Source organism: Pimephales promelas, chromosome 24 (assembly GCF_988280905.1).
Source record: "Pimephales promelas chromosome 24, fPimPro1.hap1.1, whole genome shotgun sequence".
NCBI lineage: Eukaryota > Metazoa > Chordata > Actinopteri > Cypriniformes > Leuciscidae > Pimephales > Pimephales promelas.
In genome coordinates this window covers 21,882,760-21,902,934 of record NC_142792.1, presented here as the reverse complement: position 1 = coordinate 21,902,934, position 20,175 = coordinate 21,882,760, and the positions used below count along the sequence as shown (strand labels likewise).

Sequence of the window (20,175 nt, the reverse complement as noted above, 5' to 3'; positions counted from 1 at the left end):
CAGCTCTTTCATTTACATGCTCCCATGTATCAAAAAGCACCAGCCTGCCCCGTGTGAGGCTCGAACTCACGACCTTCAGATTATGAGACTGACGCGCTACATAACTGCGCCAACGAGGCATGTGCTGTCGCTCGGGTGAGTGGAGAACCACTAGCTTCCAGATCATCTGCCATTCGGTGCAGATCCAAAAGTACTGCTCACCCTTAGCCCTCACGTCAGGATGGCCGAGCGGTCTAAGGCGCTGCGTTCAGGTCGCAGTCTCCCCTGGAGGCGTGGGTTCGAATCCCACTTCTGACAAACCTAACCTTTGGCTGCGGGCTCAAGCTAGAGTCTTGAACCCTCTGGCAAGTTCACCCCGAAGTGCATTAATGTTGACAAAGCACTGCATTTCTGTTCATGCTAGAGTTAACCAAACAATGCAGTTGCACTGACCTGCATAATATGGACTTTAAAGTAACACTTTTGGTGCAATGTATGGGATTCGGTGGCGTTTTCGTGCAGTTTTCTTGGAATTTCAAGTCAAGACATTTCACGAAATTGGACATGTTTATAGAATGGGATCCAACAGAACTTCGAGGAATGCCACGTTCCGATGTTTACCGGAAGAAGAACTTGTTTATGAAAGGCTATTCATGTCTTTTTTTCTTTTTTTCTTTTCTTTTTAGGGGGAGTATGCAATGTGATTTTGGGAGTCTAACTGGGATGTGGTGGACTGAAGTTTTGGGGATGCAGTAGAACTTCATGGCAAGGATTCTTGGAAATTTCTTGGAATTGAAGGTCATGGGTTTTGGGGGCATGTGGTACAGAGTCATGGCCTAAGATTCAAGGAATGCCATGCAAAACATTGCTTTAGCATTGACAAGACTTGTCATTGGAATGATAGAATTACATTAGCCTTAAAAAAACATACTGCAACAACACTGACGCATATTACATAAATATGAGAGTAATACTATTGCTGCATTTGTTCAACATTAGTCCCACAAGAACACTTGATTTCTATGACATTGCATATGAAGGACTGGAAAAACGCACAAAAGGAATGATACAGAAAGCAGCTCTTTCATTTACATGCTCCCATGTATCAAAAAGCACCAGCCTGCCCCGTGTGAGGCTCGAACTCACGACCTTCAGATTATGAGACTGACGCGCTGCCTAACTGCGCCAACGAGGCATGTGCTGTGGCTCGGGTGAGCGGAGAACCACTAGCTTCCAGATCATCTGCCATTCGGTGCAGCTCCAAAAGTACTGCTCACCCTTAGCCCTCACGTCAGGATGGCCGAGCGGTCTAAGGCGCTGCGTTCAGGTCGCAGTCTCCCCTGGAGGCGTGGGTTCGAATCCCACTTCTGACAAACCTAACCTTTGGCTGCGGGCTCAAGCTAGAGTCTTGAACCCTCTGGCAAGTTCACCCCGAAGTGCATTAATGTTGACAAAGCACTGCATTTCAGTTCATGCTAGAGTTAACCAAACAATGCAGTTGCACTGACCTGCATAATATGGACTTTAAAGTAACACTTTTGGTGCAATGTATGGGATTCGGTGGCGTTTTCGTGCAGTTTTCTTGGAATTTCAAGTCAAGACATTTCACGAAATTGGACATGTTTATAGAATGGGATCCAACAGAACTTCGAGGAATGCCATGTTCTGATGTTTACCGGAAGAAGAACTTGTTTATGAAAGGCTATTCATGTCTTTTTTTCTTTTTTTCTTTTCTTTTTAGGGGGAGTATGCAATGTGATTTTGGGAGTCTAACTGGGATGTGGTGGACTGAAGTTTTGGGGATGTAGTAGAACTTCATGGCAAGGATTCTTGGAAATTTCTTGGAATTGAAGGTCATGGGTTTTGGGGGCATGTGGTGCAGAGTCATGGCCTAAGATTCAAGGAATGCCATGCAAAACATTGCTTTAGCATTGACAAGACTTGTCATTGGAATGATAGAATTACATTAGCCTTAAAAAAACAATACTGCAACAACACTGACGCATATTACATAAATATGAGAGTAATACTATTGCTGCATTTGTTCAACATTAGTCCCACAAGAACACTTGATTTCTATGACATTGCATATGAAGGACTGGAAAAACGCACAAAAGGAATGATACAGAAAGCAGCTCTTTCATTTACATGCTCCCATGTATCAAAAAGCACCAGCCTGCCCCGTGTGAGGCTCGAACTCACGACCTTCAGATTATGAGACTGACGCGCTGCCTAACTGCGCCAACAAGGCATGTGCTGTGGCTCGGGTGAGCGGAGAACCACTAGCTTCCAGATCATCTGCCATTCGGTGCAGCTCCAAAAGTACTGCTCACCCTTATCCCTCACGTCAGGATGGCCGAGCGGTCTAAGGCGCTGCGTTGTTGCAGTATCCCCTGGAGGCGTGGGTTCGAATCCCACTTCTGACAAACCTAACCTTTGGCTGCGGGCTCAAGCTAGAGTTTTGAACCCTCTGGCAAGTTCACCCCGAAGTGCATTAATGTTGACAAAGCACTGCATTTCTGTTCATGCTAGAGTTAACCAAACAATGCAGTTGCACTGACCTGCATAATATGGACTTTAAAGTAACACTTTTGGTGCAATGTATGGGATTCGGTGGCGTTTTCGTGCAGTTTTCTTGGAATTTCAAGTCAAGACATTTCACGAAATTGGACATGTTTATAGAATGGGATCCAACAGAACTTCGAGGAATGCCACGTTCTGATGTTTACCGGAAGAAGAACTTGTTTATGAAAGGCTATTCATGTCTTTTTTTCTTTTTTTCTTTTCTTTTTAGGGGGAGTATGCAATGTGATTTTGGGAGTCTAACTGGGATGTGGTGGACTGAAGTTTTGGGGATGTAGTAGAACTTCATGGCAAGGATTCTTGGAAATTTCTTGGAATTGAAGGTCATGGGTTTTGGGGGCATGTGGTGCAGAGTCATGGCCTAAGATTCAAGGAATGCCATGCAAAACATTGCTTTAGCATTGACAAGACTTGTCATTGGAATGATAGAATTACATTAGCCTTAAAAAAACATACTGCAACAACACTGACGCATATTACATAAATATGAGAGTAATACTATTGCTGCATTTGTTCAACATTAGTCCCACAAGAACACTTGATTTCTATGACATTGCATATGAAGGACTGGAAAAACGCACAAAAGGAATGATACAGAAACCAGCTCTTTCATTTACATGCTCCCATGTATCAAAAAGCACCAGCCTGCCCCGTGTGAGGCTCGAACTCACGACCTTCAGATTATGAGACTGACGCGCTGCCTAACTGCGCCAACGAGGCATGTGCTGTGGCTCGGGTGAGCGGTGAAGCACTAGCTTCCAGATCATCTGCCATTCGGTGCAGCTCCAAAAGTACTGCTCACCCTTAGCCCTCATGTCAGGATGGCCGAGCGGTCTAAGGCGCTGCGTTCAGGTCGCAGTCTCCCCTGGAGGCGTGGGTTCGAATCCCACTTCTGACAAACCTAACCTTTGGCTGCGGGCTCAAGCTAGAGTCTTGAACCCTCTGGCAAGTTCACCCCGAAGTGCATTAATGTTGACAAAGCACTGCATTTCAGTTCATGCTAGAGTTAACCAAACAATGCAGTTGCACTGACCTGCATAATATGGACTTTAAAGTAACACTTTTGGTGCAATGTATGGGATTCGGTGGCGTTTTCGTGCAGTTTTCTTGGAATTTCAAGTCAAGACATTTCACGAAATTGGACATGTTTATAGAATGGGATCCAACAGAACTTCGAGGAATGCCACGTTCTGATGTTTACCGGAAGAAGAACTTGTTTATGAAAGGCTATTCATGTCTTTTTTTCTTTTCTTTTTAGGGGGAGTATGCAATGTGATTTTGGGAGTCTAACTGGGATGTGGTGGACTGAAGTTTTGGGGATGCAGTAGAACTTCATGGCAAGGATTCTTGGAAATTTCTTGGAATTGAAGGTCATGGGTTTTGGGGGCATGTGGTGCAGAGTCATGGCCTAAGATTCAAGGAATGCCATGCAAAACATTGCTTTAGCATTGACAAGACTTGTCATTGGAATGATAGAATTACATTAGCCTTAAAAAAACAATACTGCAACAACACTGACGCATATTACATAAATATGAGAGTAATACTATTGCTGCATTTGTTCAACATTAGTCCCACAAGAACACTTGATTTCTATGACATTGCATATGAAGGACTGGAAAAACGCACAAAAGGAATGATACAGAAAGCAGCTCTTTCATTTACATGCTCCCATGTATCAAAAAGCAACAGCCTGCCCCGTGTGAGGCTCGAACTCACAACCTTCAGATTATGAGACTGACGCGCTGCCTAACTGCGCCAACGAGGCATGTGCTATGGCTCGGGTGAGCGGAGAACCACTAGCTTCCAGATCATCTGCCATTCGGTGCAGCTCCAAAAGTACTGCTCACCCTTTGCCCTCACGTCAGGATGGCCGAGCGGTCTAAGGCGCTGCGTTCAGGTCGCAGTCTCCCCTGGAGGCGTGGGTTCGAATCCCACTTCTGACAAACCTAACCTTTGGCTGCGGGCTCAAGCTAGAGTCTTGAACCCTCTGGCAAGTTCACCCCGAAGTGCATTAATGTTGACAAAGCACTGCATTTCAGTTCATGCTAGAGTTAACCAAACAATGCAGTTGCACTGACCTGCATAATATGGACTTTAAAGTAACACTTTTGGTGCAATGTATGGGATTCGGTGGCGTTTTTGTGCAGTTTTCTTGGAATTTCAAGTCAAGACATTTCACGAAATTCGACATGTTTATAGAATGGGATCCAACAGAACTTCGAGGAATGCCACGTTCTGATGTTTACCGGAAGAAGAACTTGTTTATGAAAGGCTATTCATGTCTTTTTTTCTTTTCTTTTTAGGGGGAGTATGCAATGTGATTTTGGGAGTCTAACTGGGATGTGGTGGACTGAAGTTTTGGGGATGTAGTAGAACTTCATGGCAAGGATTCTTGGAAATTTCTTGGAATTGAAGGTCATGGGTTTTGGGGGCATGTGGTGCAGAGTCATGGCCTAAGATTCAAGGAATGCCATGCAAAACATTGCTTTAGCATTGACAAGACTTGTCATTGGAATGATAGAATTACATTAGCCTTAAAAAAACATACTGCAACAACACTGACGCATATTACATAAATATGAGAGTAATACTATTGCTGCATTTGTTCAACATTAGTCCCACAAGAACACTTGATTTCTATGACATTGCATATGAAGGACTGGAAAAACGCACAAAAGGAATGATACAGAAAGCAGCTCTTTCATTTACATGCTCCCATGTATCAAAAAGCACCAGCCTGCCGCGTGTGAGGCTCGAACTCACGACCTTCAGATTATGAGACTGACGCTCTGCCTAACTGCGCCAACGAGGCATGTGCTATGGCTCGGGTGAGCGGAGAACCACTAGCTTCCAGATCATCTGCAATTCGGTGCAGCTCCAAAAGTACTGCTCACCCTTTGCCCTCACGTCTGGATGGCCGAGCGGTCTAAGGCGCTCCGTTCAGGTCGCAGTCTCCCCTGGAGGCGTGGGTTCGAATCCCACTTCTGACAAACCTAACCTTTGGCTGCGGGCTCAAGCTAGAGTCTTGAACCCTCTGGCAAGTTCACCCCGAAGTGCATTAATGTTGACAAAGCACTGCATTTCAGTTCATGCTAGAGTTAACCAAACAATGCAGTTGCACTGACCTGCATAATATGGACTTTAAAGTAACACTTTTGGTGCAATGTATGGGATTCGGTGGCGTTTTCGTGCAGTTTTCTTGGAATTTCAAGTCAAGACATTTCACGAAATTGGACATGTTTATAGAATGGGATCCAACAGAACTTCGAGGAATGCCACGTTCTGATGTTTACCGGAAGAAGAACTTGTTTATGAAAGGCTATTCATGTCTTTTTTTCTTTTTTTCTTTTCTTTTTAGGGGGAGTATGCAATGTGATTTTGGGAGTCTAACTGGGATGTGGTGGACTGAAGTTTTGGGGATGCAGTAGAACTTCATGGCAAGGATTCTTGGAAATTTCTTGGAATTGAAGGTCATGGGTTTTGGGGGCATGTGGTGCAGAGTCATGGCCTAAGATTCAAGGAATGCCATGCAAAACATTGCTTTAGCATTGACAAGACTTGTCATTGGAATGATAGAATTACATTAGACTTAAAAAAACATACTGCAACAACACTGACGCATATTACATAAATATGAGAGTAATACTATTGCTGCATTTGTTCAACATTAGTCCCACAAGAACACTTGATTTCTATGACATTGCATATGAAGGACTGGAAAAACGCACAAAAGGAATGATACAGAAAGCAGCTCTTTCATTTACATGCTCCCATGTATCAAAAAGCACCAGCCTGCCCCGTGTGAGGCTCGAACTCACGAACTTCAGATTATGAGACTGACGCGCTGCCTAACTGCGCCAACGAGGCATGTGCTATGGCTCGGGTGAGCGGAGAACCACTAGCTTCCAGATCATCTGCCATTCGGTGCAGCTCCAAAAGTACTGCTCACCCTTTGCCCTCACGTCAGAATGGCCGAGCGGTCTAAGGCGCTGCGTTCAGGTCGCAGTCTCCCCTGGAGGCGTGGGTTCGAATCCCACTTCTGACAAGCCTAACCTTTGGCTGCGGGCTCAAGCTAGAGTCTTGAACCCTCTGGCAAGTTCACCCCGAAGTGCATTAATGTTGACAAAGCACTGCATTTCAGTTCATGCTAGAGTTAACCAAACAATGCAGTTGCACTGACCTGCATAATATGGACTTTAAAGTAACACTTTTGGTGCAATGTATGGGATTCGGTGGCGTTTTCGTGCAGTTTTCTTGGAATTTCAAGTCAAGACATTTCACGAAATTGGACATGTTTATAGAATGGGATCCAACAGAACTTCGAGGAATGCCACGTTCTGATGTTTACCGGAAGAAGAACTTGTTTATGAAAGGCTATTCATGTCTTTTTTTCTTTTCTTTTTAGGGGGAGTATGCAATGTGATTTTGGGAGTCTAACTGGGATGTGGTGGACTGAAGTTTTGGGGATGCAGTAGAACTTCATGGCAAGGATTCTTGGAAATTTCTTGGAATTGAAGGTCATGGGTTTTGGGGGCATGTGGTGCAGAGTCATGGCCTAAGATTCAAGGAATGCCATGCAAAACATTGCTTTAGCATTGACAAGACTTGTCATTGGAATGATAGAATTACATTAGCCTTAAAAAAACATACTGCAACAACACTGACGCATATTACATAAATATGAGAGTAATACTATTGCTGCATTTGTTCAACATTAGTCCCACAAGAACACTTGATTTCTATGACATTGCATATGAAGGACTGGAAAAACGCACAAAAGGAATGATACAGAAAGCAGCTCTTTCATTTACATGCTCCCATGTATCAAAAAGCACCAGCCTGCCCCGTGTGAGGCTCGAACTCACGACCTTCAGATTATGAGACTGACGCGCTACATAACTGCGCCAACGAGGCATGTGCTGTCGCTCGGGTGAGTGGAGAACCACTAGCTTCCAGATCATCTGCCATTCGGTGCAGATCCAAAAGTACTGCTCACCCTTAGCCCTCACGTCAGGATGGCCGAGCGGTCTAAGGCGCTGCGTTCAGGTCGCAGTCTCCCCTGGAGGCGTGGGTTCGAATCCCACTTCTGACAAACCTAACCTTTGGCTGCGGGCTCAAGCTAGAGTCTTGAACCCTCTGGCAAGTTCACCCCGAAGTGCATTAATGTTGACAAAGCACTGCATTTCTGTTCATGCTAGAGTTAACCAAACAATGCAGTTGCACTGACCTGCATAATATGGACTTTAAAGTAACACTTTTGGTGCAATGTATGGGATTCGGTGGCGTTTTCGTGCAGTTTTCTTGGAATTTCAAGTCAAGACATTTCACGAAATTGGACATGTTTATAGAATGGGATCCAACAGAACTTCGAGGAATGCCACGTTCCGATGTTTACCGGAAGAAGAACTTGTTTATGAAAGGCTATTCATGTCTTTTTTTCTTTTTTTCTTTTCTTTTTAGGGGGAGTATGCAATGTGATTTTGGGAGTCTAACTGGGATGTGGTGGACTGAAGTTTTGGGGATGCAGTAGAACTTCATGGCAAGGATTCTTGGAAATTTCTTGGAATTGAAGGTCATGGGTTTTGGGGGCATGTGGTACAGAGTCATGGCCTAAGATTCAAGGAATGCCATGCAAAACATTGCTTTAGCATTGACAAGACTTGTCATTGGAATGATAGAATTACATTAGCCTTAAAAAAACATACTGCAACAACACTGACGCATATTACATAAATATGAGAGTAATACTATTGCTGCATTTGTTCAACATTAGTCCCACAAGAACACTTGATTTCTATGACATTGCATATGAAGGACTGGAAAAACGCACAAAAGGAATGATACAGAAAGCAGCTCTTTCATTTACATGCTCCCATGTATCAAAAAGCACCAGCCTGCCCCGTGTGAGGCTCGAACTCACGACCTTCAGATTATGAGACTGACGCGCTGCCTAACTGCGCCAACGAGGCATGTGCTGTGGCTCGGGTGAGCGGAGAACCACTAGCTTCCAGATCATCTGCCATTCGGTGCAGCTCCAAAAGTACTGCTCACCCTTAGCCCTCACGTCAGGATGGCCGAGCGGTCTAAGGCGCTGCGTTCAGGTCGCAGTCTCCCCTGGAGGCGTGGGTTCGAATCCCACTTCTGACAAACCTAACCTTTGGCTGCGGGCTCAAGCTAGAGTCTTGAACCCTCTGGCAAGTTCACCCCGAAGTGCATTAATGTTGACAAAGCACTGCATTTCAGTTCATGCTAGAGTTAACCAAACAATGCAGTTGCACTGACCTGCATAATATGGACTTTAAAGTAACACTTTTGGTGCAATGTATGGGATTCGGTGGCGTTTTCGTGCAGTTTTCTTGGAATTTCAAGTCAAGACATTTCACGAAATTGGACATGTTTATAGAATGGGATCCAACAGAACTTCGAGGAATGCCATGTTCTGATGTTTACCGGAAGAAGAACTTGTTTATGAAAGGCTATTCATGTCTTTTTTTCTTTTTTTCTTTTCTTTTTAGGGGGAGTATGCAATGTGATTTTGGGAGTCTAACTGGGATGTGGTGGACTGAAGTTTTGGGGATGCAGTAGAACTTCATGGCAAGGATTCTTGGAAATTTCTTGGAATTGAAGGTCATGGGTTTTGGGGGCATGTGGTGCAGAGTCATGGCCTAAGATTCAAGGAATGCCATGCAAAACATTGCTTTAGCATTGACAAGACTTGTCATTGGAATGATAGAATTACATTAGCCTTAAAAAAACATACTGCAACAACACTGACGCATATTACATAAATATGAGAGTAATACTATTGCTGCATTTGTTCAACATTAGTCCCACAAGAACACTTGATTTCTATGACATTGCATATGAAGGACTGGAAAAACGCACAAAAGGAATGATACAGAAAGCAGCTCTTTCATTTACATGCTCCCATGTATCAAAAAGCACCAGCCTGCCCCGTGTGAGGCTCGAACTCACAACCTTCAGATTATGAGACTGACGCGCTGCCTAACTGCGCCAACGAGGCATGTGCTATGGCTCGGGTGAGCGGAGAACCACTAGCTTCCAGATCATCTGCCATTCGGTGCAGCTCCAAAAGTACTGCTCACCCTTTGCCCTCACGTCAGAATGGCCGAGCGGTCTAAGGCGCTGCGTTCAGGTCGCAGTCTCCCCTGGAGGCGTGGGTTCGAATCCCACTTCTGACAAACCTAACCTTTGGCTGCGGGCTCAAGCTAGAGTCTTGAACCCTCTGGCAAGTTCACCCCGAAGTGCATTAATGTTGACAAAGCACTGCATTTCAGTTCATGCTAGAGTTAACCAAACAATGCAGTTGCACTGACCTGCATAATATGGACTTTAAAGTAACACTTTTGGTGCAATGTATGGGATTCGGTGGCGTTTTCGTGCAGTTTTCTTGGAATTTCAAGTCAAGACATTTCACGAAATTGGACATGTTTATAGAATGGGATCCAACAGAACTTCGAGGAATGCCACGTTCTGATGTTTACCGGAAGAAGAACTTGTTTATGAAAGGCTATTCATGTCTTTTTTTCTTTTCTTTTTAGGGGGAGTATGCAATGTGATTTTGGGAGTCTAACTGGGATGTGGTGGACTGAAGTTTTGGGGATGCAGTAGAACTTCATGGCAAGGATTCTTGGAAATTTCTTGGAATTGAAGGTCATGGGTTTTGGGGGCATGTGGTGCAGAGTCATGGCCTAAGATTCAAGGAATGCCATGCAAAACATTGCTTTAGCATTGAAAAGACTTGTCATTGGAATGATAGAATTACATTAGCCTTAAAAAAACATACTGCAACAACACTGACGCATATTACATAAATATGAGAGTAATACTATTGCTGCATTTGTTCAACATTAGTCCCACAAGAACACTTGATTTCTATGACATTGCATATGAAGGACTGGAAAAACGCACAAAAGGAATGATACAGAAAGCAGCTCTTTCATTTACATGCTCCCATGTATCAAAAAGCACCAGCCTGCCCCGTGTGAGGCTCGAACTCACGACCTTCAGATTATGAGACTGACGCGCTACATAACTGCGCCAACGAGGCATGTGCTGTGGCTCGGGTGAGCGGAGAACCACTAGCTTCCAGATCATCTGCCATTCGGTGCAGCTCCAAAAGTACTGCTCACCCTTAGCCCTCACGTCAGGATGGCCGAGCGGTCTAAGGCGCTGCGTTCAGGTCGCAGTCTCCCCTGGAGGCGTGGGTTCGAATCCCACTTCTGACAAACCTAACCTTTGGCTGCGGGCTCAAGCTAGAGTCTTGAACCCTCTGGCAAGTTCACCCCGAAGTGCATTAATGTTGACAAAGCACTGCATTTCTGTTCATGCTAGAGTTAACCAAACAATGCAGTTGCACTGACCTGCATAATATGGACTTTAAAGTAACACTTTTGGTGCAATGTATGGGATTCGGTGGCGTTTTCGTGCAGTTTCCTTGGAATTTCAAGTCAAGACATTTCACGAAATTGGACATGTTTATAGAATGGGATCCAACAGAACTTCGAGGAATGCCACGTTCTGATGTTTACCGGAAGAAGAACTTGTTTATGAAAGGCTATTCATGTCTTTTTTTCTTTTCTTTTTAGGGGGAGTATGCAATGTGATTTTGGGAGTCTAACTGGGATGTGGTGGACTGAAGTTTTGGGGATGCAGTAGAACTTCATGGCAAGGATTCTTGGAAATTTCTTGGAATTGAAGGTCATGGGTTTTGGGGGCATGTGGTGCAGAGTCATGGCCTAAGATTCAAGGAATGCCATGCAAAACATTGCTTTAGCATTGACAAGACTTGTCATTGGAATGATAGAATTACATTAGCCTTAAAAAAACAATACTGCAACAACACTGACGCATATTACATAAATATGAGAGTAATACTATTGCTGCATTTGTTCAACATTAGTCCCACAAGAACACTTGATTTCTATGACATTGCATATGAAGGACTGGAAAAACGCACAAAAGGAATGATACAGAAAGCAGCTCTTTCATTTACATGCTCCCATGTATCAAAAAGCAACAGCCTGCCCCGTGTGAGGCTCGAACTCACAACCTTCAGATTATGAGACTGACGCGCTGCCTAACTGCGCCAACGAGGCATGTGCTATGGCTCGGGTGAGCGGAGAACCACTAGCTTCCAGATCATCTGCCATTCGGTGCAGCTCCAAAAGTACTGCTCACCCTTAGCCCTCATGTCAGGATGGCCGAGCAGTCTAAGGCGCTGCGTTCAGGTCGCAGTCTCCCCTGGAGGCGTGGGTTCGAATCCCACTTCTGACAAACCTAACCTTTGGCTGCGGGCTCAAGCTAGAGTCTTGAACCCTCTGGCAAGTTCACCCCGAAGTGCATTAATGTTGACAAAGCACTGCATTTCAGTTCATGCTAGAGTTAACCAAACAATGCAGTTGCACTGACCTGCATAATATGGACTTTAAAGTAACACTTTTGGTGCAATGTATGGGATTCGGTGGCGTTTTCGTGCAGTTTTCTTGGAATTTCAAGTCAAGACATTTCACGAAATTGGACATGTTTATAGAATGGGATCCAACAGAACTTCGAGGAATGCCACGTTCTGATGTTTACAGGAAGAAGAACTTGTTTATGAAAGGCTATTCATGTCTTTTTTTCTTTTCTTTTTAGGGGGAGTATGCAATGTGATTTTGGGAGTCTAACTGGGATGTGGTGGACTGAAGTTTTGGGGATGCAGTAGAACTTCATGGCAAGGATTCTTGGAAATTTCTTGGAATTGAAGGTCATGGGTTTTGGGGGCATGTGGTGCAGAGTCATGGCCTAAGATTCAAGGAATGCCATGCAAAACATTGCTTTAGCATTGACAAGACTTGTCATTGGAATGATAGAATTACATTAGCCTTAAAAAAACAATACTGCAACAACACTGACGCATATTACATAAATATGAGAGTAATACTATTGCTGCATTTGTTCAACATTAGTCCCACAAGAACACTTGATTTCTATGACATTGCATATGAAGGACTGGAAAAACGCACAAAAGGAATGATACAGAAAGCAGCTCTTTCATTTACATGCTCCCATGTATCAAAAAGCAACAGCCTGCCCCGTTTGAGGCTCGAACTCACAACCTTCAGATTATGAGACTGACGCGCTGCCTAACTGCGCCAACGAGGCATGTGCTATGGCTCGGGTGAGCGGAGAACCACTAGCTTCCAGATCATCTGCCATTCGGTGCAGCTCCAAAAGTACTGCTCACCCTTTGCCCTCACGTCAGGATGGCCGAGCGGTCTAAGGCGCTGCGTTCAGGTCGCAGTCTCCCCTGGAGGCGTGGGTTCGAATCCCACTTCTGACAAACCTAACCTTTGGCTGCGGGCTCAAGCTAGAGTCTTGAACCCTCTGGCAAGTTCACCCCGAAGTGCATTAATGTTGACAAAGCACTGCATTTCAGTTCATGCTAGAGTTAACCAAACAATGCAGTTGCACTGACCTGCATAATATGGACTTTAAAGTAACACTTTTGGTGCAATGTATGGGATTCGGTGGCGTTTTTGTGCAGTTTTCTTGGAATTTCAAGTCAAGACATTTCACGAAATTGGACATGTTTATAGAATGGGATCCAACAGAACTTCGAGGAATGCCACGTTCTGATGTTTACCGGAAGAAGAACTTGTTTATGAAAGGCTATTCATGTCTTTTTTTCTTTTCTTTTTAGGGGGAGTATGCAATGTGATTTTGGGAGTCTAACTGGGATGTGGTGGACTGAAGTTTTGGGGATGTAGTAGAACTTCATGGCAAGGATTCTTGGAAATTTCTTGGAATTGAAGGTCATGGGTTTTGGGGGCATGTGGTGCAGAGTCATGGCCTAAGATTCAAGGAATGCCATGCAAAACATTGCTTTAGCATTGACAAGACTTGTCATTGGAATGATAGAATTACATTAGCCTTAAAAAAACATACTGCAACAACACTGACGCATATTACATAAATATGAGAGTAATACTATTGCTGCATTTGTTCAACATTAGTCCCACAAGAACACTTGATTTCTATGACATTGCATATGAAGGACTGGAAAAACGCACAAAAGGAATGATACAGAAAGCAGCTCTTTCATTTACATGCTCCCATGTATCAAAAAGCACCAGCCTGCCGCGTGTGAGGCTCGAACTCACGACCTTCAGATTATGAGACTGACGCGCTGCCTAACTGCGCCAACGAGGCATGTGCTATGGCTCGGGTGAGCGGAGAACCACTAGCTTCCAGATCATCTGCAATTCGGTGCAGCTCCAAAAGTACTGCTCACCCTTTGCCCTCACGTCAGGATGGCCGAGCGGTCTAAGGCGCTCCGTTCAGGTCGCAGTCTCCCCTGGAGGCGTGGGTTCGAATCCCACTTCTGACAAACCTAACCTTTGGCTGCGGGCTCAAGCTAGAGTCTTGAACCCTCTGGCAAGTTCACCCCGAAGTGCATTAATGTTGACAAAGCACTGCATTTCAGTTCATGCTAGAGTTAACCAAACAATGCAGTTGCACTGACCTGCATAATATGGACTTTAAAGTAACACTTTTGGTGCAATGTATGGGATTCGGTGGCGTTTTCGTGCAGTTTTCTTGGAATTTCAAGTCAAGACATTTCACGAAATTGGACATGTTTATAGAATGGGATCCAACAGAACTTCGAGGAATGCCACGTTCTGATGTTTACCGGAAGAAGAACTTGTTTATGAAAGGCTATTCATGTCTTTTTTTCTTTTTTTCTTTTCTTTTTAGGGGGAGTATGCAATGTGATTTTGGGAGTCTAACTGGGATGTGGTGGACTGAAGTTTTGGGGATGCAGTAGAACTTCATGGCAAGGATTCTTGGAAATTTCTTGGAATTGAAGGTCATGGGTTTTGGGGGCATGTGGTGCAGAGTCATGGCCTAAGATTCAAGGAATGCCATGCAAAACATTGCTTTAGCATTGACAAGACTTGTCATTGGAATGATAGAATTACATTAGCCTTAAAAAAACATACTGCAACAACACTGACGCATATTACATAAATATGAGAGTAATACTATTGCTGCATTTGTTCAACATTAGTCCCACAAGAACACTTGATTTCTATGACATTGCATATGAAGGACTGGAAAACGCACAAAAGGAATGATACAGAAAGCAGCTCTTTCATTTACATGCTCCCATGTATCAAAAAGCACCAGCCTGCCCCGTGTGAGGCTCGAACTCACGACCTTCAGATTATGAGACTGACGCGCTGCCTAACTGCGCCAACGAGGCATGTGCTATGGCTCGGGTGAGCGGAGAACCACTAGCTTCCAGATCATCTGCCATTCGGTGCAGCTCCAAAAGTACTGCTCACCCTTTGCCCTCACGTCAGAATGGCCGAGCGGTCTAAGGCGCTGCGTTCAGGTCGCAGTCTCCCCTGGAGGCGTGGGTTCGAATCCCACTTCTGACAAACCTAACCTTTGGCTGCGGGCTCAAGCTAGAGTCTTGAACCCTCTGGCAAGTTCACCCCGAAGTGCATTAATGTTGACAAAGCACTGCATTTCAGTTCATGCTAGAGTTAACCAAACAATGCAGTTGCACTGACCTGCATAATATGGACTTTAAAGTAACACTTTTGGTGCAATGTATGGGATTCGGTGGCGTTTTCGTGCAGTTTTCTTGGAATTTCAAGTCAAGACATTTCACGAAATTGGACATGTTTATAGAATGGGATCCAACAGAACTTCGAGGAATGCCACGTTCTGATGTTTACCGGAAGAAGAACTTGTTTATGAAAGGCTATTCATGTCTTTTTTTCTTTTCTTTTTAGGGGGAGTATGCAATGTGATTTTGGGAGTCTAACTGGGATGTGGTGGACTGAAGTTTTGGGGATGCAGTAGAACTTCATGGCAAGGATTCTTGGAAATTTCTTGGAATTGAAGGTCATGGGTTTTGGGGGCATGTGGTGCAGAGTCATGGCCTAAGATTCAAGGAATGCCATGCAAAACATTGCTTTAGCATTGACAAGACTTGTCATTGGAATGATAGAATTACATTAGCCTTAAAAAAACATACTGCAACAACACTGACGCATATTACATAAATATGAGAGTAATACTATTGCTGCATTTGTTCAACATTAGTCCCACAAGAACACTTGATTTCTATGACATTGCATATGAAGGACTGGAAAAACGCACAAAAGGAATGATACAGAAAGCAGCTCTTTCATTTACATGCTCCCATGTATCAAAAAGCACCAGCCTGCCCCATGTGAGGCTCGAACTCACGACCTTCAGATTATGAGACTGACGCGCTACATAACTGCGCCAACGAGGCATGTGCTGTGGCTCGGGTGAGCGGAGAACCACTAGCTTCCAGATCATCTGCCATTCGGTGCAGCTCCAAAAGTACTGCTCACCCTTAGCCCTCACGTCAGGATGGCCGAGCGGTCTAAGGCGCTGCGTTCAGGTCGCAGTCTCCCCTGGAGGCGTGGGTTCGAATCCCACTTCTGACAAACCTAACCTTTGGCTGCGGGCTCAAGCTAGAGTCTTGAACCCTCTGGCAAGTTCACCCCGAAGTGCATTAATGTTGACAAAGCACTGCATTTCTGTTCATGCTAGAGTTAACCAAACAATGCAGTTGCACTGACCTGCATAATATGGACTTTAAAGTAACACTTTTGGTGCAATGTATGGGATTCGGTGGCGTTTTCGTGCAGTTTTCTTGGAATTTCAAGTCAAGACATTTCACGAAATTGGACATGTTTATAGAATGGGATCCAACAGAACTTCGAGGAATGCCACGTTCTGATGTTTACCGGAAGAAGAACTTGTTTATGAAAGGCTATTCATGTCTTTTTTTCTTTTTTTCTTTTCTTTTTAGGGGGAGTATGCAATGTGATTTTGGGAGTCTAACTGGGATGTGGTGGACTGAAGTTTTGGGGATGCAGTAGAACTTCATGGCAAGGATTCTTGGAAATTTCTTGGAATTGAAGGTCATGGGTTTTGGGGGCATGTGGTGCAGAGTCATGGCCTAAGATTCAAGGAATACCATGCAAAACATTGCTTTAGCATTGACAAGACTTGTCATTGGAATGATAGAATTACATTAGCCTTAAAAAAACATACTGCAACAACACTGACGCATATTACATAAATATGAGAGTAATACTATTGCTGCATTTGTTCAACATTAGTCCCACAAGAACACTTGATTTCTATGACATTGCATATGAAGGACTGGAAAAACGCACAAAAGGAATGATACAGAAAGCAGCTCTTTCATTTACATGCTCCCATGTATCAAAAAACACCAGCCTGCCCCGTGTGAGGCTCGAACTCACGACCTTCAGATTATGAGACTGACGCGCTGCATAACTGCGCCAACGAGGCATGTGCTATGGCTCGGGTGAGCGGAGAACCACTAGCTTCCAGATCATCTGCCATTCGGTGCAGCTCCAAAAGTACTGCTCACCCTTTGCCCTCACGTCAGAATGGCCGAGCGGTCTAAGGCGCTGCGTTCAGGTCGCAGTCTCCCCTGGAGGCGTGGGTTCGAATCCCACTTCTGACAAACCTAACCTTTGGCTGCGGGCTCAAGCTAGAGTCTTGAACCCTCTGGCAAGTTCACCCCGAAGTGCATTAATGTTGACAAAGCACTGCATTTCAGTTCATGCTAGAGTTAACCAAACAATGCAGTTGCACTGACCTGCATAATATGGACTTTAAAGTAACACTTTTGGTGCAATGTATGGGATTCGGTGGCGTTTTCGTGCAGTTTTCTTGGAATTTCAAGTCAAGACATTTCACGAAATTGGACATGTTTATAGAATGGGATCCAACAGAACTTCGAGGAATGCCACGTTCTGATGTTTACCGGAAGAAGAACTTGTTTATGAAAGGCTATTCATGTCTTTTTTTCTTTTCTTTTTAGGGGGAGTATGCAATGTGATTTTGGGAGTCTAACTGGGATGTGGTGGACTGAAGTTTTGGGGATGCAGTAGAACTTCATGGCAAGGATTCTTGGAAATTTCTTGGAATTGAAGGTCATGGGTTTTGGGGGCATGTGGTGCAGAGTCATGGCCTAAGATTCAAGGAATGCCATGCAAAACATTGCTTTAGCATTGACAAGACTTGTCATTGGAATGATAGAATTACATTAGCCTTAAAAAAACATACTGCAACAACACTGACGCATATTACATAAATATGAGAGTAATACTATTGCTGCATTTGTTCAACATTAGTCCCACAAGAACACTTGATTTCTATGACATTGCATATGAAGGACTGGAAAAACGCACAAAAGGAATGATACAGAAAGCAGCTCTTTCATTTACATGCTCCCATGTATCAAAAAGCACCAGCCTGCCCCGTGTGAGGCTCGAACTCACGACCTTCAGATTATGAGACTGACGCGCTACATAACTGCGCCAACGAGGCATGTGCTGTCGCTCGGGTGAGTGGAGAACCACTAGCTTCCAGATCATCTGCCATTCGGTGCAGATCCAAAAGTACTGCTCACCCTTAGCCCTCACGTCAGGATGGCCGAGCGGTCTAAGGCGCTGCGTTCAGGTCGCAGTCTCCCCTGGAGGCGTGGGTTCGAATCCCACTTCTGACAAACCTAACCTTTGGCTGCGGGCTCAAGCTAGAGTCTTGAACCCTCTGGCAAGTTCACCCCGAAGTGCATTAATGTTGACAAAGCACTGCATTTCAGTTCATGCTAGAGTTAACCAAACAATGCAGTTGCACTGACCTGCATAATATGGACTTTAAAGTAACACTTTTGGTGCAATGTATGGGATTCGGTGGCGTTTTCGTGCAGTTTTCTTGGAATTTCAAGTCAAGACATTTCACGAAATTGGACATGTTTATAGAATGGGATCCAACAGAACTTCGAGGAATGCCACGTTCTGATGTTTACCGGAAGAAGAACTTGTTTATGAAAGGCTATTCATGTCTTTTTTTCTTTTCTTTTTAGGGGGAGTATGCAATGTGATTTTGGGAGTCTAACTGGGATGTGGTGGACTGAAGTTTTGGGGATGCAGTAGAACTTCATGGCAAGGATTCTTGGAAATTTCTTGGAATTGAAGGTCATGGGTTTTGGGGGCATGTGGTGCAGAGTCATGGCCTAAGATTCAAGGAATGCCATGCAAAACATTGCTTTAGCATTGACAAGACTTGTCATTGGAATGATAGAATTACATTAGCCTTAAAAAAACATACTGCAACAACACTGACGCATATTACATAAATATGAGAGTAATACTATTGCTGCATTTGTTCAACATTAGTCCCACAAGAACACTTGATTTCTATGACATTGCATATGAAGGACTGGAAAAACGCACAAAAGGAATGATACAGAAAGCAGCTCTTTCATTTACATGCTCCCATGTATCAAAAAGCACCAGCCTGCCCCATGTGAGGCTCGAACTCACGACCTTCAGATTATGAGACTGACGCGCTACATAACTGCGCCAACGAGGCATGTGCTGTGGCTCGGGTGAGCGGAGAACCACTAGCTTCCAGATCATCTGCCATTCGGTGCAGCTCCAAAAGTACTGCTCACCCTTAGCCCTCACGTCAGGATGGCCGAGCGGTCTAAGGCGCTGCGTTCAGGTCGCAGTCTCCCCTGGAGGCGTGGGTTCGAATCCCACTTCTGACAAACCTAACCTTTGGCTGCGGGCTCAAGCTAGAGTCTTGAACCCTCTGGCAAGTTCACCCCGAAGTGCATTAATGTTGACAAAGCACTGCATTTCTGTTCATGCTAGAGTTAACCAAACAATGCAGTTGCACTGACCTGCATAATATGGACTTTAAAGTAACACTTTTGGTGCAATGTATGGGATTCGGTGGCGTTTTCGTGCAGTTTTCTTGGAATTTCAAGTCAAGACATTTCACGAAATTGGACATGTTTATAGAATGGGATCCAACAGAACTTCGAGGAATGCCACGTTCTGATGTTTACCGGAAGAAGAACTTGTTTATGAAAGGCTATTCATGTCTTTTTTTCTTTTTTTCTTTTCTTTTTAGGGGGAGTATGCAATGTGATTTTGGGAGTCTAACTGGGATGTGGTGGACTGAAGTTTTGGGGATGCAGTAGAACTTCATGGCAAGGATTCTTGGAAATTTCTTGGAATTGAAGGTCATGGGTTTTGGGGGCATGTGGTGCAGAGTCATGGCCTAAGATTCAAGGAATACCATGCAAAACATTGCTTTAGCATTGACAAGACTTGTCATTGGAATGATAGAATTACATTAGCCTTAAAAAAACATACTGCAACAACACTGACGCATATTACATAAATATGAGAGTAATACTATTGCTGCATTTGTTCAACATTAGTCCCACAAGAACACTTGATTTCTATGACATTGCATATGAAGGACTGGAAAAACGCACAAAAGGAATGATACAGAAAGCAGCTCTTTCATTTACATGCTCCCATGTATCAAAAAACACCAGCCTGCCCCGTGTGAGGCTCGAACTCACGACCTTCAGATTATGAGACTGACGCGCTGCATAACTGCGCCAACGAGGCATGTGCTATGGCTCGGGTGAGCGGAGAACCACTAGCTTCCAGATCATCTGCCATTCGGTGCAGCTCCAAAAGTACTGCTCACCCTTTGCCC

General features: G+C 44.3%; 36 non-coding genes across 36 annotated transcripts; 18 read left to right on the top strand and 18 right to left on the bottom strand.

Moving 5' to 3' along the window:
• Positions 1-45: 45 nt before the first annotated feature.
• Positions 46-119, bottom strand: trnam-cau (transfer RNA methionine (anticodon CAU)). Its single transcript has one exon. It is a non-coding gene; the product is annotated as a tRNA-Met (tRNA).
• Positions 120-214: 95 nt separating this feature from the next.
• On the top strand, positions 215-297 carry trnal-cag (transfer RNA leucine (anticodon CAG)). Its single transcript has one exon. It is a non-coding gene; the product is annotated as a tRNA-Leu (tRNA).
• An 803-nt stretch (positions 298-1,100) lies between these two features.
• On the bottom strand, positions 1,101-1,174 carry trnam-cau (transfer RNA methionine (anticodon CAU)). The gene has a single exon. It is a non-coding gene; the product is annotated as a tRNA-Met (tRNA).
• A 95-nt stretch (positions 1,175-1,269) lies between these two features.
• Positions 1,270-1,352, top strand: trnal-cag (transfer RNA leucine (anticodon CAG)). The gene has a single exon. It is a non-coding gene; the product is annotated as a tRNA-Leu (tRNA).
• Positions 1,353-2,156: 804 nt separating this feature from the next.
• On the bottom strand, positions 2,157-2,230 carry trnam-cau (transfer RNA methionine (anticodon CAU)). Its single transcript has one exon. It is a non-coding gene; the product is annotated as a tRNA-Met (tRNA).
• Positions 2,231-2,325: 95 nt separating this feature from the next.
• Positions 2,326-2,405, top strand: trnan-guu (transfer RNA asparagine (anticodon GUU)). Its single transcript is given in 2 exon segments — positions 2,326-2,363; positions 2,371-2,405. It is a non-coding gene; the product is annotated as a tRNA-Asn (tRNA).
• Positions 2,406-3,208: 803 nt separating this feature from the next.
• Positions 3,209-3,282, bottom strand: trnam-cau (transfer RNA methionine (anticodon CAU)). The gene has a single exon. It is a non-coding gene; the product is annotated as a tRNA-Met (tRNA).
• Positions 3,283-3,377: 95 nt separating this feature from the next.
• trnal-cag (transfer RNA leucine (anticodon CAG)) lies at positions 3,378-3,460 on the top strand. The gene has a single exon. It is a non-coding gene; the product is annotated as a tRNA-Leu (tRNA).
• Positions 3,461-4,256: 796 nt separating this feature from the next.
• trnam-cau (transfer RNA methionine (anticodon CAU)) lies at positions 4,257-4,330 on the bottom strand. The gene has a single exon. It is a non-coding gene; the product is annotated as a tRNA-Met (tRNA).
• Positions 4,331-4,425: 95 nt separating this feature from the next.
• trnal-cag (transfer RNA leucine (anticodon CAG)) lies at positions 4,426-4,508 on the top strand. Its single transcript has one exon. It is a non-coding gene; the product is annotated as a tRNA-Leu (tRNA).
• Positions 4,509-6,358: 1,850 nt separating this feature from the next.
• On the bottom strand, positions 6,359-6,432 carry trnam-cau (transfer RNA methionine (anticodon CAU)). The gene has a single exon. It is a non-coding gene; the product is annotated as a tRNA-Met (tRNA).
• Positions 6,433-6,527: 95 nt separating this feature from the next.
• Positions 6,528-6,610, top strand: trnal-cag (transfer RNA leucine (anticodon CAG)). Its single transcript has one exon. It is a non-coding gene; the product is annotated as a tRNA-Leu (tRNA).
• A 795-nt stretch (positions 6,611-7,405) lies between these two features.
• trnam-cau (transfer RNA methionine (anticodon CAU)) lies at positions 7,406-7,479 on the bottom strand. Its single transcript has one exon. It is a non-coding gene; the product is annotated as a tRNA-Met (tRNA).
• Positions 7,480-7,574: 95 nt separating this feature from the next.
• Positions 7,575-7,657, top strand: trnal-cag (transfer RNA leucine (anticodon CAG)). Its single transcript has one exon. It is a non-coding gene; the product is annotated as a tRNA-Leu (tRNA).
• Positions 7,658-8,460: 803 nt separating this feature from the next.
• On the bottom strand, positions 8,461-8,534 carry trnam-cau (transfer RNA methionine (anticodon CAU)). Its single transcript has one exon. It is a non-coding gene; the product is annotated as a tRNA-Met (tRNA).
• Positions 8,535-8,629: 95 nt separating this feature from the next.
• trnal-cag (transfer RNA leucine (anticodon CAG)) lies at positions 8,630-8,712 on the top strand. Its single transcript has one exon. It is a non-coding gene; the product is annotated as a tRNA-Leu (tRNA).
• An 803-nt stretch (positions 8,713-9,515) lies between these two features.
• trnam-cau (transfer RNA methionine (anticodon CAU)) lies at positions 9,516-9,589 on the bottom strand. The gene has a single exon. It is a non-coding gene; the product is annotated as a tRNA-Met (tRNA).
• Positions 9,590-9,684: 95 nt separating this feature from the next.
• trnal-cag (transfer RNA leucine (anticodon CAG)) lies at positions 9,685-9,767 on the top strand. Its single transcript has one exon. It is a non-coding gene; the product is annotated as a tRNA-Leu (tRNA).
• A 795-nt stretch (positions 9,768-10,562) lies between these two features.
• Positions 10,563-10,636, bottom strand: trnam-cau (transfer RNA methionine (anticodon CAU)). The gene has a single exon. It is a non-coding gene; the product is annotated as a tRNA-Met (tRNA).
• A 95-nt stretch (positions 10,637-10,731) lies between these two features.
• trnal-cag (transfer RNA leucine (anticodon CAG)) lies at positions 10,732-10,814 on the top strand. The gene has a single exon. It is a non-coding gene; the product is annotated as a tRNA-Leu (tRNA).
• Positions 10,815-11,610: 796 nt separating this feature from the next.
• On the bottom strand, positions 11,611-11,684 carry trnam-cau (transfer RNA methionine (anticodon CAU)). The gene has a single exon. It is a non-coding gene; the product is annotated as a tRNA-Met (tRNA).
• Positions 11,685-11,779: 95 nt separating this feature from the next.
• On the top strand, positions 11,780-11,862 carry trnal-cag (transfer RNA leucine (anticodon CAG)). Its single transcript has one exon. It is a non-coding gene; the product is annotated as a tRNA-Leu (tRNA).
• A 965-nt stretch (positions 11,863-12,827) lies between these two features.
• On the top strand, positions 12,828-12,910 carry trnal-cag (transfer RNA leucine (anticodon CAG)). Its single transcript has one exon. It is a non-coding gene; the product is annotated as a tRNA-Leu (tRNA).
• A 795-nt stretch (positions 12,911-13,705) lies between these two features.
• On the bottom strand, positions 13,706-13,779 carry trnam-cau (transfer RNA methionine (anticodon CAU)). The gene has a single exon. It is a non-coding gene; the product is annotated as a tRNA-Met (tRNA).
• Positions 13,780-13,874: 95 nt separating this feature from the next.
• On the top strand, positions 13,875-13,957 carry trnal-cag (transfer RNA leucine (anticodon CAG)). Its single transcript has one exon. It is a non-coding gene; the product is annotated as a tRNA-Leu (tRNA).
• Positions 13,958-14,759: 802 nt separating this feature from the next.
• Positions 14,760-14,833, bottom strand: trnam-cau (transfer RNA methionine (anticodon CAU)). The gene has a single exon. It is a non-coding gene; the product is annotated as a tRNA-Met (tRNA).
• A 95-nt stretch (positions 14,834-14,928) lies between these two features.
• trnal-cag (transfer RNA leucine (anticodon CAG)) lies at positions 14,929-15,011 on the top strand. The gene has a single exon. It is a non-coding gene; the product is annotated as a tRNA-Leu (tRNA).
• Positions 15,012-15,806: 795 nt separating this feature from the next.
• Positions 15,807-15,880, bottom strand: trnam-cau (transfer RNA methionine (anticodon CAU)). Its single transcript has one exon. It is a non-coding gene; the product is annotated as a tRNA-Met (tRNA).
• A 95-nt stretch (positions 15,881-15,975) lies between these two features.
• On the top strand, positions 15,976-16,058 carry trnal-cag (transfer RNA leucine (anticodon CAG)). Its single transcript has one exon. It is a non-coding gene; the product is annotated as a tRNA-Leu (tRNA).
• An 803-nt stretch (positions 16,059-16,861) lies between these two features.
• Positions 16,862-16,935, bottom strand: trnam-cau (transfer RNA methionine (anticodon CAU)). Its single transcript has one exon. It is a non-coding gene; the product is annotated as a tRNA-Met (tRNA).
• Positions 16,936-17,030: 95 nt separating this feature from the next.
• trnal-cag (transfer RNA leucine (anticodon CAG)) lies at positions 17,031-17,113 on the top strand. The gene has a single exon. It is a non-coding gene; the product is annotated as a tRNA-Leu (tRNA).
• Positions 17,114-17,908: 795 nt separating this feature from the next.
• trnam-cau (transfer RNA methionine (anticodon CAU)) lies at positions 17,909-17,982 on the bottom strand. Its single transcript has one exon. It is a non-coding gene; the product is annotated as a tRNA-Met (tRNA).
• Positions 17,983-18,077: 95 nt separating this feature from the next.
• trnal-cag (transfer RNA leucine (anticodon CAG)) lies at positions 18,078-18,160 on the top strand. Its single transcript has one exon. It is a non-coding gene; the product is annotated as a tRNA-Leu (tRNA).
• Positions 18,161-18,955: 795 nt separating this feature from the next.
• Positions 18,956-19,029, bottom strand: trnam-cau (transfer RNA methionine (anticodon CAU)). Its single transcript has one exon. It is a non-coding gene; the product is annotated as a tRNA-Met (tRNA).
• Positions 19,030-19,124: 95 nt separating this feature from the next.
• trnal-cag (transfer RNA leucine (anticodon CAG)) lies at positions 19,125-19,207 on the top strand. Its single transcript has one exon. It is a non-coding gene; the product is annotated as a tRNA-Leu (tRNA).
• Positions 19,208-20,010: 803 nt separating this feature from the next.
• trnam-cau (transfer RNA methionine (anticodon CAU)) lies at positions 20,011-20,084 on the bottom strand. The gene has a single exon. It is a non-coding gene; the product is annotated as a tRNA-Met (tRNA).
• Positions 20,085-20,175: the final 91 nt, after the last annotated feature.